The sequence below is a fragment of the Vombatus ursinus genome, unplaced genomic scaffold (assembly GCF_900497805.2).
Source record: "Vombatus ursinus unplaced genomic scaffold, bare-nosed wombat genome assembly UNPS02014832.1, whole genome shotgun sequence".
NCBI lineage: Eukaryota > Metazoa > Chordata > Mammalia > Diprotodontia > Vombatidae > Vombatus > Vombatus ursinus.
The window spans coordinates 17,816,784-17,829,184 of NW_020954610.1; the positions used below are offsets into that span (position 1 = coordinate 17,816,784).

General features: G+C 39.4%; 1 protein-coding gene and 1 pseudogene across 2 annotated transcripts in view; one reads left to right on the forward strand and one right to left on the reverse strand.

Moving 5' to 3' along the window:
- Positions 1-300: 300 nt before the first annotated feature.
- Positions 301-12,401, forward strand: part of KIAA1958 (KIAA1958 ortholog) — a 222,300-nt gene continuing 210,199 nt past the window's right edge. For both annotated transcript variants that reach the window (XM_027839528.1, XM_027839527.1), the window contains exon 1: positions 301-541. The gene's annotated coding sequence lies outside the window, so the exon portion shown is untranslated. The remainder of the gene's footprint in view (positions 542-12,401) is intronic.
- Positions 4,780-6,318, reverse strand: LOC114025705 (annotated as a pseudogene).

A 12,401-nucleotide genomic window follows, 5' to 3' on the forward strand; every position in this document is an offset into this window, starting at 1 on the left:
TCTTCCTCTTCGTCCTCTTCCTTCCTTCCTCCTCCTCCTCCTCCACCTCCTGTTCTTCCTCCTTCTCCCCTTCCTCCTCCTCTTCCTCCTCTCCCGCCTCCCCCCTCATTTCCCGCCGTCACCGCGGCTGCCTCCGCTGTCTGTGCCCCCCAGCGCCCCGGAGCCGCCCCGGAGCAGAAGCCAGAGGCAGAGGTAGAGGCTGCCGCCCAGAAGCCCGGGCAGGGGCAGGGGGGCCGGCCGCTGGGTCACAGCCGAGGTGGAGGGGGGGAGGGAGGAGGTGGAGGAGAGGCAGCTCACCCATCCCTCTTCCTTCTCTCCTCTTCCTTCTCGCCTGCCTGCGGTCCTCACCCTCAAAGACCTCTCTCCTTTCCTGTCTCTCTCACACGCGCACGCACGCAAACATAACCCACATCCCCGTCCCTACACGTTCAACCCCGCGATCCCAAGGTATTCCCCAGCGCCACCCCACTCCTGCCATCCTCCCTCTCTTCCTTTGGCCACACACTCCCCATCCTGCATTCCTATGGACAAACACCTGCAGGTAGGTGAATCCTTTTGGTAGAATAGGGGGAGGGGGGAACGATGTATATGTGTGAAGAATAAACGCCGTGGCTACTGTGGAGACAACCTCTCCTGGGAGAGAAGTGAGTGCGTCTGTGTGCTCTTTGTGTGGAATAGGTAAGAGGTGGGGTGGTTGGGGCCGGGGGCGGTTGGAGAGAAGGGGGATTGTGTTGTTCTCTGCCTCTTCTGGGTCCTGCCCCTTCTCGCGGGTTGTGGGTGTTTAAATGAATGGGCTGAACCCCTCCTATTGTCTCCTGTTCCTTGGGCGAGAGGTTAGGGAAGAAGGAAGAACCCTTGCACTTCAGGTTGACGGGTTTGGAGGGCTGGAAGTTGAAGACCCTGGGGGAGGAGTGATCCAGAGTGAGAGCTGTTGTGGAAAGGATGTACCTGGGGGTCTGGACCTGGGGATCTCAGAGGGATACTCCCAGTATTAATCTAGTACTACTTTTCCCTAAAGCACTAAAACAAACCTGTGTGTGTGTGTGTGTGTGTGTGTGTGTGTGTATTTTGGTTTCCTACTCTTACTCCTCCAACTGGAAGGGAGAGGAGGGGAATGTTGTCCCTCTTGTAGCCTTCTAGTTTTTTCAGGTCTGTAATTCTGGCGGAGATGGAGACCGTTCTGGCCTGGTTGTGTTTGAACGAGTGTGTGTGTGGGGGGGGTCTGGGTCTGGGTCTGGGTCTGGGTCTGTGTTGAGGGGGGATGCTGAGGTGTGTTTGGGATGCGTCCGTTTGTAAGTATGTGTCTCTTCCCATGCCGTATTTATTGTTTCTAACGGAGGAGAAAAGGAAGGAGGACGACGAGGAGGAGGAGGGCTCTCTGTTTTCCCCCTTTATCTGAGGCTGCGCATAGTGACTTCTGTTTGATATCAAATTTATCAAGAAATGTATTCCCCCAGGGCAGAATGAGGTTGGTTGACAGAAATCAAACCAAATATGCAAGAATTGATTTCAGATTATTCTCCATCCTAGAGGAGGAAAATAGCTGTGATTTTTAGTTTTGTCTTGTTTAAAAAGTAGTTTGTTTTTGTTTTTTTTTTGCAAAGCACGGCAATAAAGTTTTGCTTTTTCTCTCAGCCCCATTAAGATAAGCAAACTAGCATCTTCCACTTTTCAAGTAAACCATTTATTTAACAGTCGATTTAGGTACAAGAGGCTGAGATGTATAGAGTTCAGGCCTCAAGAATAGAAGGACCTAGGTTCAACTCTCATCTGCCACATGCTTACTGGCTCTGTGACCCTGAGCAAATCCAATAACCTCTCCGTGGCTAAAGCTACTTTTTTTTTTTTTTAAGTAAATTGCTATATGTTCTGGAACCCATCTTCACTTGGAACCCATCATACTAATGAAATCACAGGTCCAGAGTAAAGGGATTTTGAATGTTTTTCCGTTTTCTTGCATCCACTAATTCTTTCTCCTGGCATCTTTTTCTTCGTGCATGTATGTATATAGTAAGTGCTTAATAAATGTTATTGACTGACTATTCACAATAATACCTCAAGTTACATAGTGCTTTAAGGTTTATGAAATCTTCCATTTTTCTCACAACTCTGTAGATAATGCAAACTGGTATTATTTTCACTTTACATATGAGGAAACTGGGGCCTGGTTAAGTGACTTGCCAGTGGTCCACACAGCTATGAGAGTCAGAATTAGAACTCAAGTTTCCTGACTTTATTTGTCTAGTACTTTTTCCACTAAATCATATGAACACTCAAGCTGTTGAGATAGCTATAGGTACAACCTTTTTTTTTAATAATAATTTAGTGTTTAGTTTCAACAGAAATTGTCTTATGAACTATTGCAGAGATGTGCTTATAGGATATTCAAAGTGATGCATTAAATTGAATGGAGAGAATCCATTTAAAAATTCAGACTTTTAAATGCTTCTATATTCTTATCTCTATCAGTATTTGAATCTCTTCACTTCTGGTGCTTAAGATAAAGTTCTCCAGTAATAGGAGAATTGGTGTTGGCTGTGTGTGAAGCCTGTTAAGTAAGCCTAAAATACTAGGTAATATTTTAAAAAAAATAAGATCATTATGTATAATTATAGTTTTATATTATTATATTATAGCACATATGCAAAAATGTGAGAGATTTCTACTAAGCCATAGCCACGTAGAGTTGGAAGTGCAGAAAGATATTTTTAAGTAGAAAATTTCTTTACATTTTCAGAAAGTAGAAATTCTTTGTCAGAAGATAATAGTTCTTTAAATTTTTAATGTTATTGCTTTTATTTTTTTTAGGCAACTGGGGTTAGGTGACTTGCCCAGGGTCACACAGCTAGTAAGTGTCAAATGTTTGGTCTGAGGCCGCATTTGAACTCAGGTCCTCCTGACTTCAGGGCTTGTGCTCTATCCACTGCACCACCTAGCTGCCCCCAATGTTATTGCTTTTAATCTAAATGTATCATACTTTTGCAAGTAATGAAAGTTGAACTATACAGAAAGAAACTTGTTCTGAGTTCAAAAACAGTCATCTAAACAGATCTGTTATCAGAGATAAAATTGCTAGCTTTTTGCTGCTATTCCTTTCTAGTAACATAATGTTGCAGCCCAAGTATAATTTTGTCACATGCTTAAAGTAATAATAACAATAGTTAGCATTTATATAGCACTTATTATGTGCCAGGCACTGTGTTACACCCTTTACAATCATTCTCTTATTTGATTCTCACAACAGCCTTGGGAGGTGATGCTATCCTCATTTTACAGATGGGAAAATTGAGTGAAACAGGTTAGATGTTTGAACTCTTGTCTTCCTGATTCCCGGCCCAGTGCTCTATCTACTGGGCCACCTAGCTGCTAGTTTAATACAAAAAAATACTTATTTTTTATGGTAGAATCAGATTTTTAAAATGTTTTTATTAATGCTTTTAAAAAATTGCCATAATTTCCTAAATAGAACCCTCTCTTACAACAAAGTATAGAGGCATAATGAGTCACATACTGGACTTGGTGTCAAGAAGACCTGGATTCAAATCCTTTCTCTGAAATTTTCTTAGCTGTGTGACCCTGAGCAGTCACCAAACCTCTCTGTGCTTCAGTTTCTTCCCTTATAAATTGAAGAGAATGTCTGTTGTACCTACTTCAAAGGATTGTAGTAAGGCTCAAATGAGGTAATGTACGATGTAAAGTGCTTTACAAACTTTAAAGCACTATGTAAATGTTAGCTATTGTTAGGTTATTAAAGTTAAGCAAAATAAATGACACATTGACTTTGTGGACAGTATAGGCCTCATTCCACACCTGTTTCCACCATATCTTTGCTGAGAAGAGAGAGAGATACTTCATTAAACAGTCTTCTAGAGTTGCAAACTGGTCATTTCGTTGTTTTCAGTCCTGATGTCTTTTAAGTTTGTTTTCATTTTTGTTGTTATGGTCATTGTATACAGTGTTCTCTTGGTTTAACTTATTTTGATCATATCAGTTCTTAAAAGTCTTTCTAAGTTTCTCTGAATCCTTCACATTCATTATTTCTTAAATGTAATATTCCACTATATTCATATATCACAGTTTGTTCTGCTACTCCACAATCAATAGGCACTTATCTCATTTCCAGTTTGCTACTACAAAAAATGCTGCTATACTTTCTGTCATTGATTTCTTTGGGGTATATGCCCAATAATAGAATTATTGGGTCAAAAGGCAATAACCTTTGAATAATTTGAATAATTCCAAATTATTTCAAGATTCTTTGAATTTACTTATTTAAAGGTACCCTGTAAAAATAATCATTACTGGTTTTAAGGCCAGATATACCTCCTGTTGTATATTAATACATTGATTTTCTGGTTTATAAATGAATGTCTTATGCATCAGTCTTCCAGTACCTGACCACCATTAGGAGAACTGACAAAGGTAAGTTTCTAAAACATTATAGATCATAGTGGTGCACCATCACTGCCACCACAACTAAGGTAGGGCCAATTTTTAGTAGACCGCATTATCTCACCTTAGCCTCTTTTCCTTCCTTCCTTCTTTTCTTCCTTTCTCTCTTTCTTCTTCTGTTCTTCCTTCCTTCCTGTTAAGTTTTATCCCATCAAATGAATACAATTCTGATGTAGCACTTAAGAGTGCTGTATGGTCAGCATGAGAAAATTGGGACATTTGCAGAAAGATGCATCACATCTTTCACTTTTGGACAGTACAATTTGACTCAAAAAATAAATAACACAAGCACCTCTTTAGAGATGATGCCTGGGCTTATTAGCAGTTTTAAAAATTCTCATCCCCATGTGCATAAGAAAAACCTAAAAATGCACTGGAAGCCCCATAGCTTCTGGTTGTTAAATCCGGTGTACATTCAGTAGAACTGAAAATTGCTTCCTTAGTCAACTCTAGGGCAAAGTTTCTTAAGTCAGCAGGCCCCACTACGTTTGGGTGGAAAGGAGGACTGAGTTTCTTGTGATATAAGTCATTCCAGTTTACTGGGCTGAAGAAGACATGATTCTTTATCTCAAGAAAGTCTGCTTTGGCACCATGTCTTTTCTCCTGGTCCTTTGGAGAAGACTGTGCAGGAAGTCACAGGCTGCCACAGTCTTGCTTCCCTGGATATGGAGAAGCTTGTGAAGGATGTTGTCTTATATTTCAGAAACATCTTGGCTATAAAAAGGGGACAAGCCGGGGGCAGCTAGGTGGCGCAGTGGATAGAGCAGCCAGCCCTTAAGTCAGGAGGACCTGAGTTCAAATCTGCCTTCAGACCACACACTTGACATTTACTAGCTGTGTGACTCTGGGCAAGTCACTTAGCCCCAATTGCCTAACCTCCCCCCCACCAAAAAAAGGTGACAAGCCACAGAGCATCTCAAACAACAGCCCCCAAACAGTGCCAGTATATTATAATTTTTTTTTCTCAATACTTAAGAAGCCAAATACTCAGAGGTGCCACAGAAAGTGGATGTGGTTTCTTCTGGCTCCATTCCTTCTTTTCAGAGCCTAAAATCAGTCAACACAACATGGCCGGCAATCCAAGAGAATGTTCTCTGGTTTCAAGTCCCTGTGAATGATTTTCAGAGAATGTAGATAGCCAATAGCACTGGCCACGTTGACAGTATTGAATTGAGCTCAAGGTTCTAGGAAACAGTGTTCCTGCTACAATTGGAAGGAGAGCTCTCCTCCATTGACACAGTCTAGGACAAAAGAGAGCTTCTCTGAAGTCTGAAAGGAGTCTCCAGCCCCCTTGGTCTGCAAGTTTTTGCTTCTGAGAAGGGACAATCAACCAACTCCACATAAAGAGAAGAATTTGCCTTTTTTTTTTTTACATCTAAAAATGTCATAGCATCAGAGAAGTCCAAATAGGTGTTATTTGATCTGACTATATTAGCTGATTTCTGCTTAGATAGCCAAAGGGAAGGTAGGCAATGAAATTTGCTAAAGGCTTACCATAAATCTTGGCAATAAGACTCAAAAGTCCCAAAGTTCCTTCTAATGGCAAACGCTAGACCACATTGTCTTACTCTTTGGTTTTTCAGCTAGGGCTTCAGTTTATTAGCTCTTTGAACTGTTATAAAAGGTAAATTAACAAACTGAATTGCTTATTTATATATTGAGAAGCCTGTACACAGTAGTGATGATAGGATTTAACAAAGATAATGTGTAATCTCAATATTAACAGAATCTAATCAGATGGGAATGGAGGCTGCCATTGTACAAAGTAGTATTTGCAGCTTAAGAAATCTTTTGACAGAGGTACTACAATTAATTCTTATTTGGTCTTACTGAACATCTAGTCTGTTACCTTCTTGATGGTGCCATACAGATCATGTTTTTTTTTTTTATCTAATTAGCTAATTTTTAGTGTTATCATAAACATTATGAGACAACTCTCATGGTACCTTTGTCCTTTGATTTCCCTTGGCCAGCTGCTGTTTGTTAATTCAGCATGTGATTATTTCTCTTTGAGTTTGAAATTATATTTTTTCTGTCCCTTCTTATGGCAAACAAGTACTGTTCCCAGTAATCTACAGGGCTTGTACAATGAAATTTTGTTTAATATCTGAGCTTATGGTATATTAACTACACAGTGACTGACTTTTCAGGAACAATAATGGTGGCCACACTTACTAAGCTTTAAAATCAGTTGGCTTTGTTGGCATCTTTAATGTTTGTTAATTGTCAATCAGCATCATTAAAGCCAACTTAAAATGTCCACTTCATGTTAACTGGACACTTTAAGTGACTAGCATTGCTGTTAATTGTAAGCAAATGAAAAGTTAGAGAATGAAACAGCATGGTACTCTGCATAAGGATGATAGCTTAGGCACCTCATTTTTCACCATTCCATAACATTGGCATGACTTAACTAGGAAAGATGTTACCTTTAATGGGCTCCTGCTGTTCTGAATCTGAGAAGAGTGGGAAGTGACCTACATTGTGATCTTTATTTTACATTGGTTTAAGTAGAGTAGTAGCAGTTAAACATTTTCTCCGAAATGATTCCCATAAGAAATACACAGTTCGGTCTTGGATTAGTATTCAGCTACCAGATGTGTGAAATTGGCTTCAGAGAAGTGTTTCCTCTTAAATGTTGTCATTTTGTTGCCTTAAAAAAAAAAATAGAAGAGCTGAAGGTTGGAGAGCAGCCATTTATTTTAAACAGATTTTTTTTTTGACAGTTCGTGTTTGTAAAGAAACCTGTTTGAAATATTTACATAATACATAGAAGTCCATGACAACTGGAAGCTTTTCTCCACTGAAAAAAATCCATAGGCCTACAAAAATTAATTTTCATAGACAGGTGCTTCTTGACCTTGGTTCTGATTTGTTGATTTATGACCTTTCTTTAGTAGCATGATTGGAAAACTCTTTTGCAAGACTGAAATCAAAATCTACAATCTACCAATGCTCTAGTTGGTTTCCTAGGTAACAAATGTACTGCGGAGATTTCATAATGAGGCCCTGGGTTGGTTAGTTATAGTGAAAATTTGGTGGTTTGATAAGGCTGAGTCCCCAATTTAAATAAGAGGTCAAGAAATAAAAAGGATTGAAAAATGTCCATTTTAGGGTCTTTAAATCTAATGTGAAGGAAGTTTAGCACAAGGGTTTAGAGAAAGAAAAAAATATATAGAAGTATTCAAATCAATTCATTTGAGAAGTTCTATTTAAGCAACTAGAAAAAAAGGAAGATCATAGACTTTGATCTAAAAGGGACCGTAGAGGTCATCTAGTCCAGTCCCCTTCCTCCATGCCCTCCTGCACCCATCAATGATGTGGCTTAAGATGTTCTTAGATACACCACGGTTCCTAGCAATATTACAATCTTAAAAGCAGCAAACCAATCAGTCTATTGTGGTGCTTATGATAAACTGACAATACCTCTCATGATTTATGAAAAAAATTTTAATGTTGCCATTCTCATAAAGGAGCTTGTTTTCAAAATATTCTGTTAATCGTTTTCAACATATTCTGTTAATTGAGTTTATCATTCTGTGGTGACCCTACTGCAATTGTAGCAATATGCTAACCATCCTTATTGATGACATATTGCTCAAAGGGTTCTCTCCTATGTATGGACTAGTTTTTGCATCAGTGAACCATTCCTTGGCCTTATTTTTTCATTATACTTGATTTTCCTCCAACTCTCGCTGAATACATTTCTTGGTGTCATAGAATTTCTATTCGTAGAGGCAGGGAGGTGGTATAGTGATAGAGTGCTGGTTTTGGAGTCAGGATGACTTGAGTTCAGATTTTGTTTCATCCACTTCCTGGGTAGGCAAGTCGCTTAATCTCTTTCAGTCTCAGTTTTGTCATCCCATGAAATGGGGATAATAACAGCATCTACTTTGCAGGGTTGTTGTGAGCATAAAGTGAAATAAAATTTGTAACGTGTTTTGCAATCATTAAAACGGTGTATGAATGCTAGCTTTTTATGCTCTATTTCAGTTTTGTTTCAATTTGACAAACATTTATTAGATGCCTACTGCATGCAAAGGCACTGTGCTAGGTTTTGGGAATATAGATGAACAGAGTTCCCTCCCTTTAAGGATTAGCAGGTATAAGAAGTGTACAAAAATAATTGAAACAATTAGAATATATATGGGTAAGTACAGTGGTAACATAATTGGGGAGGCAAGGTAATTGAGTCATAGGATCAGGAAGGTAACAACTGTTTACTAGCTTCTTTTACTAGGAGGCAGCTTAAAGGAAGTAGACAAAATCAAGAAGAGTTTGTTCTTCTGTGTTGGTGTTTAGCCTGTTCCATTAAGTGGAAAAAGCAGGGAAAGTTGTCCAGGTAACCAGACTGACAATGCTCATTTACAAAGAGGTCTCACCTGCTTCTTTTGTTCTCTCTCCCTCTGACACAGTCAGCTGCACAGCCACGGTATAATGGAGCAGCCTAAACACCTGCTCTAAGGTCTGGCTTTTATTTACTGCCTAAAGAGAGTGGGCTGGCTACTTCATTAAGACTGACTACAGCCTCATCTCCCTGATGGTGGCAAACACATAAGGAAAGACAAACAGAAAGTGGAAGAGGGATCACTAGAGAGGGATCAAGGATAGGGTCGTAGAGGAGAGTGGTGCCAAAATTTGTTTCTTGAAAGAAAGAAAAGAGTTTTAACAGGTAGAGATACAGAAGGAATCTCTTCTAGGCATGCACATAAATGCAGGGGAGGTATGTACTAAGTTCTCTTGGTGTTAATAAATTCGTGTTGATTGATTGACAAAAAAAATGCAAAGAAGGTGGAGAGACCTGGATATAATGGGAGAACAAGAGTGAATAGATTGGTTTGGCTGGAATGCAGTGTGTGTAAGTGAAAATAAGTAGCAAATAAGAAAACAGAGCTGTGTTGCAGCTAAATAATGGAGGGCTTTATACTCACTTAGCATGTTTGTATTTATTTGTTGGGCAAAGGGGAGCCATTGAAGGTTTTTAAGAAGGGCAGTGAATGGTCAAATCTCTTCATTAAGAAAATTATTTTAGAAGCTGTAGGAAGGGTGGACTTCAGCAGGGAAAACAGAAGGTCATAATGATAATTAAGAGGAGAAGCAACTAGTTGGTCAGTAAGCATTTAGTAAGTGCCTACTGTGTGAACTAGGCAGGACCATATTAGGAGGCTAAAGGAGCAAATCAACAGGAAAGATATAAAACTGACAAAGATGATGAAAATAATTCACAATTCTGTAGCAGTCTTTAAAATTACAAAGTACTTTCTAATGTTTTATATAGAGTTCATATAGGGAGAGGTTAGTTGTGTGGTATGTTGCATGAAGAACTGGCCTCCAATCCAGGAATAACCTGTTTTGATTTGGCACCTACTGGCCATGTGACTCTAGGTAAGTCATGGTAACCTCATGATGCCCCAGGCAACTTTCTAAGATTATAAAATAAAAGGCAAAGAATATAGACTTTCTTTGGTAGAGGAAGTTACTTACCAAGAGCTTATACCAATGAAATCATAGATCCAGATAGATCTATCTCTATCTTTTTGTGTGCTTTAAATAAAGAACATTAAGTTTACAAAGTAATAACCCAACAAGGCAGGTATTATTATACTGATTTCATAGATGAGGAAATAGAGAACTTAAGCAACTTACCCATAGCACACAGCTACTAAGTATAAGTGAAAACTCAAATTTTGCATATCAAAAACTTTTGAATAGTCAAAAGTTGCCTACTCCATATGTCTCCCTGACCATTGACTGGGCATGGGCGTTAATTGGGAGAGATGAGTCAAATGAATAGAAGAGCTAAGGTATTGAAGCTGAGTGACCTGGAAAAATGATGGTCATTGACAGTTAAGGAAGTTAGGAGAAAGGACAAGTTTAAGGGGAAAGATGAGTTTAGTTTACTCTATGTTGAACTGAGGGTGAGACATTCAGATGTTTAATGGGCGATGGAAGATGCAAGCCTGAATCTCTGAAGATTGATACTGCAAATATAGGTGTGGAGGTCACCTGATTAGAGCAAATAAATGAAGACATGGGTAGGGATGAGATGACAAAGGGGCAGAGTGTAGTGGGTGAAGAGAAGAGCTGGAGACAGAGCCATTGGAGACATCCACCCCCAGGAAGTCCAGGGAAAAGGATGAATCTGAGAAGGAGCAGTGACAGTCAGGAAGGAAAACAAGAAGAGAGTAGGGAAAAGCTGGGGAGGAGAGATGTTCAATAGTGTTGGATTCTGTACGAGGGTTAGAGAAGGATGATAACTAAGAATTGGATTTGGCAGGGCCACAATGATAAAAATTGATTAAAACATAGTATGGTGGATTGACTTGATAGTCTTTGGAAGGTCTTCAGGTGGAATATACATAGTGGTGACATTCCAAATGATTTACCTTCTTCCTGTGGTAAAGGAAGTTAGAGGAAAGTCAGAAGATGTTGTAACACCTCTGGAGATTGATGAGATGATGCTAGAAAACTGTAAACTTTTAAAAGTAGAATTCTTTTCTAGTATTCTGTCATCCTCCAATATTTACTCCATTACTCTGTAGTAGTACTCTAGGATTCTTTAGGATAATAATAGCTAGCATTTACATAGGACTTTATAACTCAACACGTTTAAGACTTAACTTATTATGTTTAAAACTGAACTCATTATATTTCCTCCCAAATCCTTCCCTTTTCTTAACTTCCCATTACTGTCCAGGACTCAAAACTTAGGTGTCATCTTTGATTCCTTTCTCTCTCACACCAATCCCTCCCCACTCATATCTAATCTATTGCCAAGGACTGTAGATTTCAGCTTTGTAATGTCTCTCAAATATGCCTCCTTCTCCACTCAGACTGTCATTACCCTGATGAAGTCCCTCCTCACCTCATACCTGGACTATTGTAGTCACCTGCTGGTTGGTCTGCCTGCCACAGGTTTTTCCTCACTCCAGTCCATTCTCCACTCAGCTGCCAAAGTGATCTTCCTAACACGCAAGGCTGACCATGTCACTCTCCCTACCCCTGCTCAGTAAAGTTCAGTGTCTCTCTGTCACTTCCAGGATCAAATAGGAAATGCTCCGTTTGGCATTAAAAGACATAAACTGCCTCCCCCCTCCACCTTACCCAGTCTCTTCTACATTATATCTTGTTACATACATGTTCTGTGATGCCATGATACTGGCTTTCTTGCTGTTCCTTAAACAAGACATTACATCTTCTCATTCCAGGAATTTTTGCTAATTATACCCTGTGCCTGGAATTCTCTCCCTCCTCATCTCTGCTTCCTGGCCTCTTTCAAGTCCCAGCTAAAACCTCACCTACTATAAGAAGCCTTTTCTGATCCCTCTTAATGCTAGTGCCTTCCCTTTGTAGATCATCTCCTATTTATACTGTATATATACTGTACATAGTTGTTTGCATGTTTTCTCTCCCATTAAACTGTGAGATCTTTGAGATAAATTCCATCTCCAGCACTTAATGCAGTGTGTGACACATAGTAGGTGCTTAATTTATTTTAGTTTAATTTAGTTTATTGACCAACTTTAAAGTTTGCAAAGCACTTTACATGTTAATCTTGTTTGATCATTAGAACAACCCTTGGAGGTTGGTGCTATTATTATCCTCATTTTATGGATGAAGAAACTGAGAGTTATAACTAGTTTTTCCCTTATCTTCATGCGTAGCAATACAAAAACGAGCACATCCTCACTCCTGGATTCCTACCTCCAAAAAAGATTTCCTCAATTACTTGTAAGTCATTGGGAATACATGATCCACCTTCCAGTCTACTAACATTCTTAAAAGCAGGTTAATATTGGCTGTTTTTTTCACAACTGGATTACTATAAAAAATGTCTCTTAGATGGACTTCCTACTGCTAATCATTTACCCGGTGAACGTATCCTGCTGCTAACTTGTATTTTGTTGTTGTTTGGTCATTTTTAGTTGTGTCTGATTCTTCATGACCCT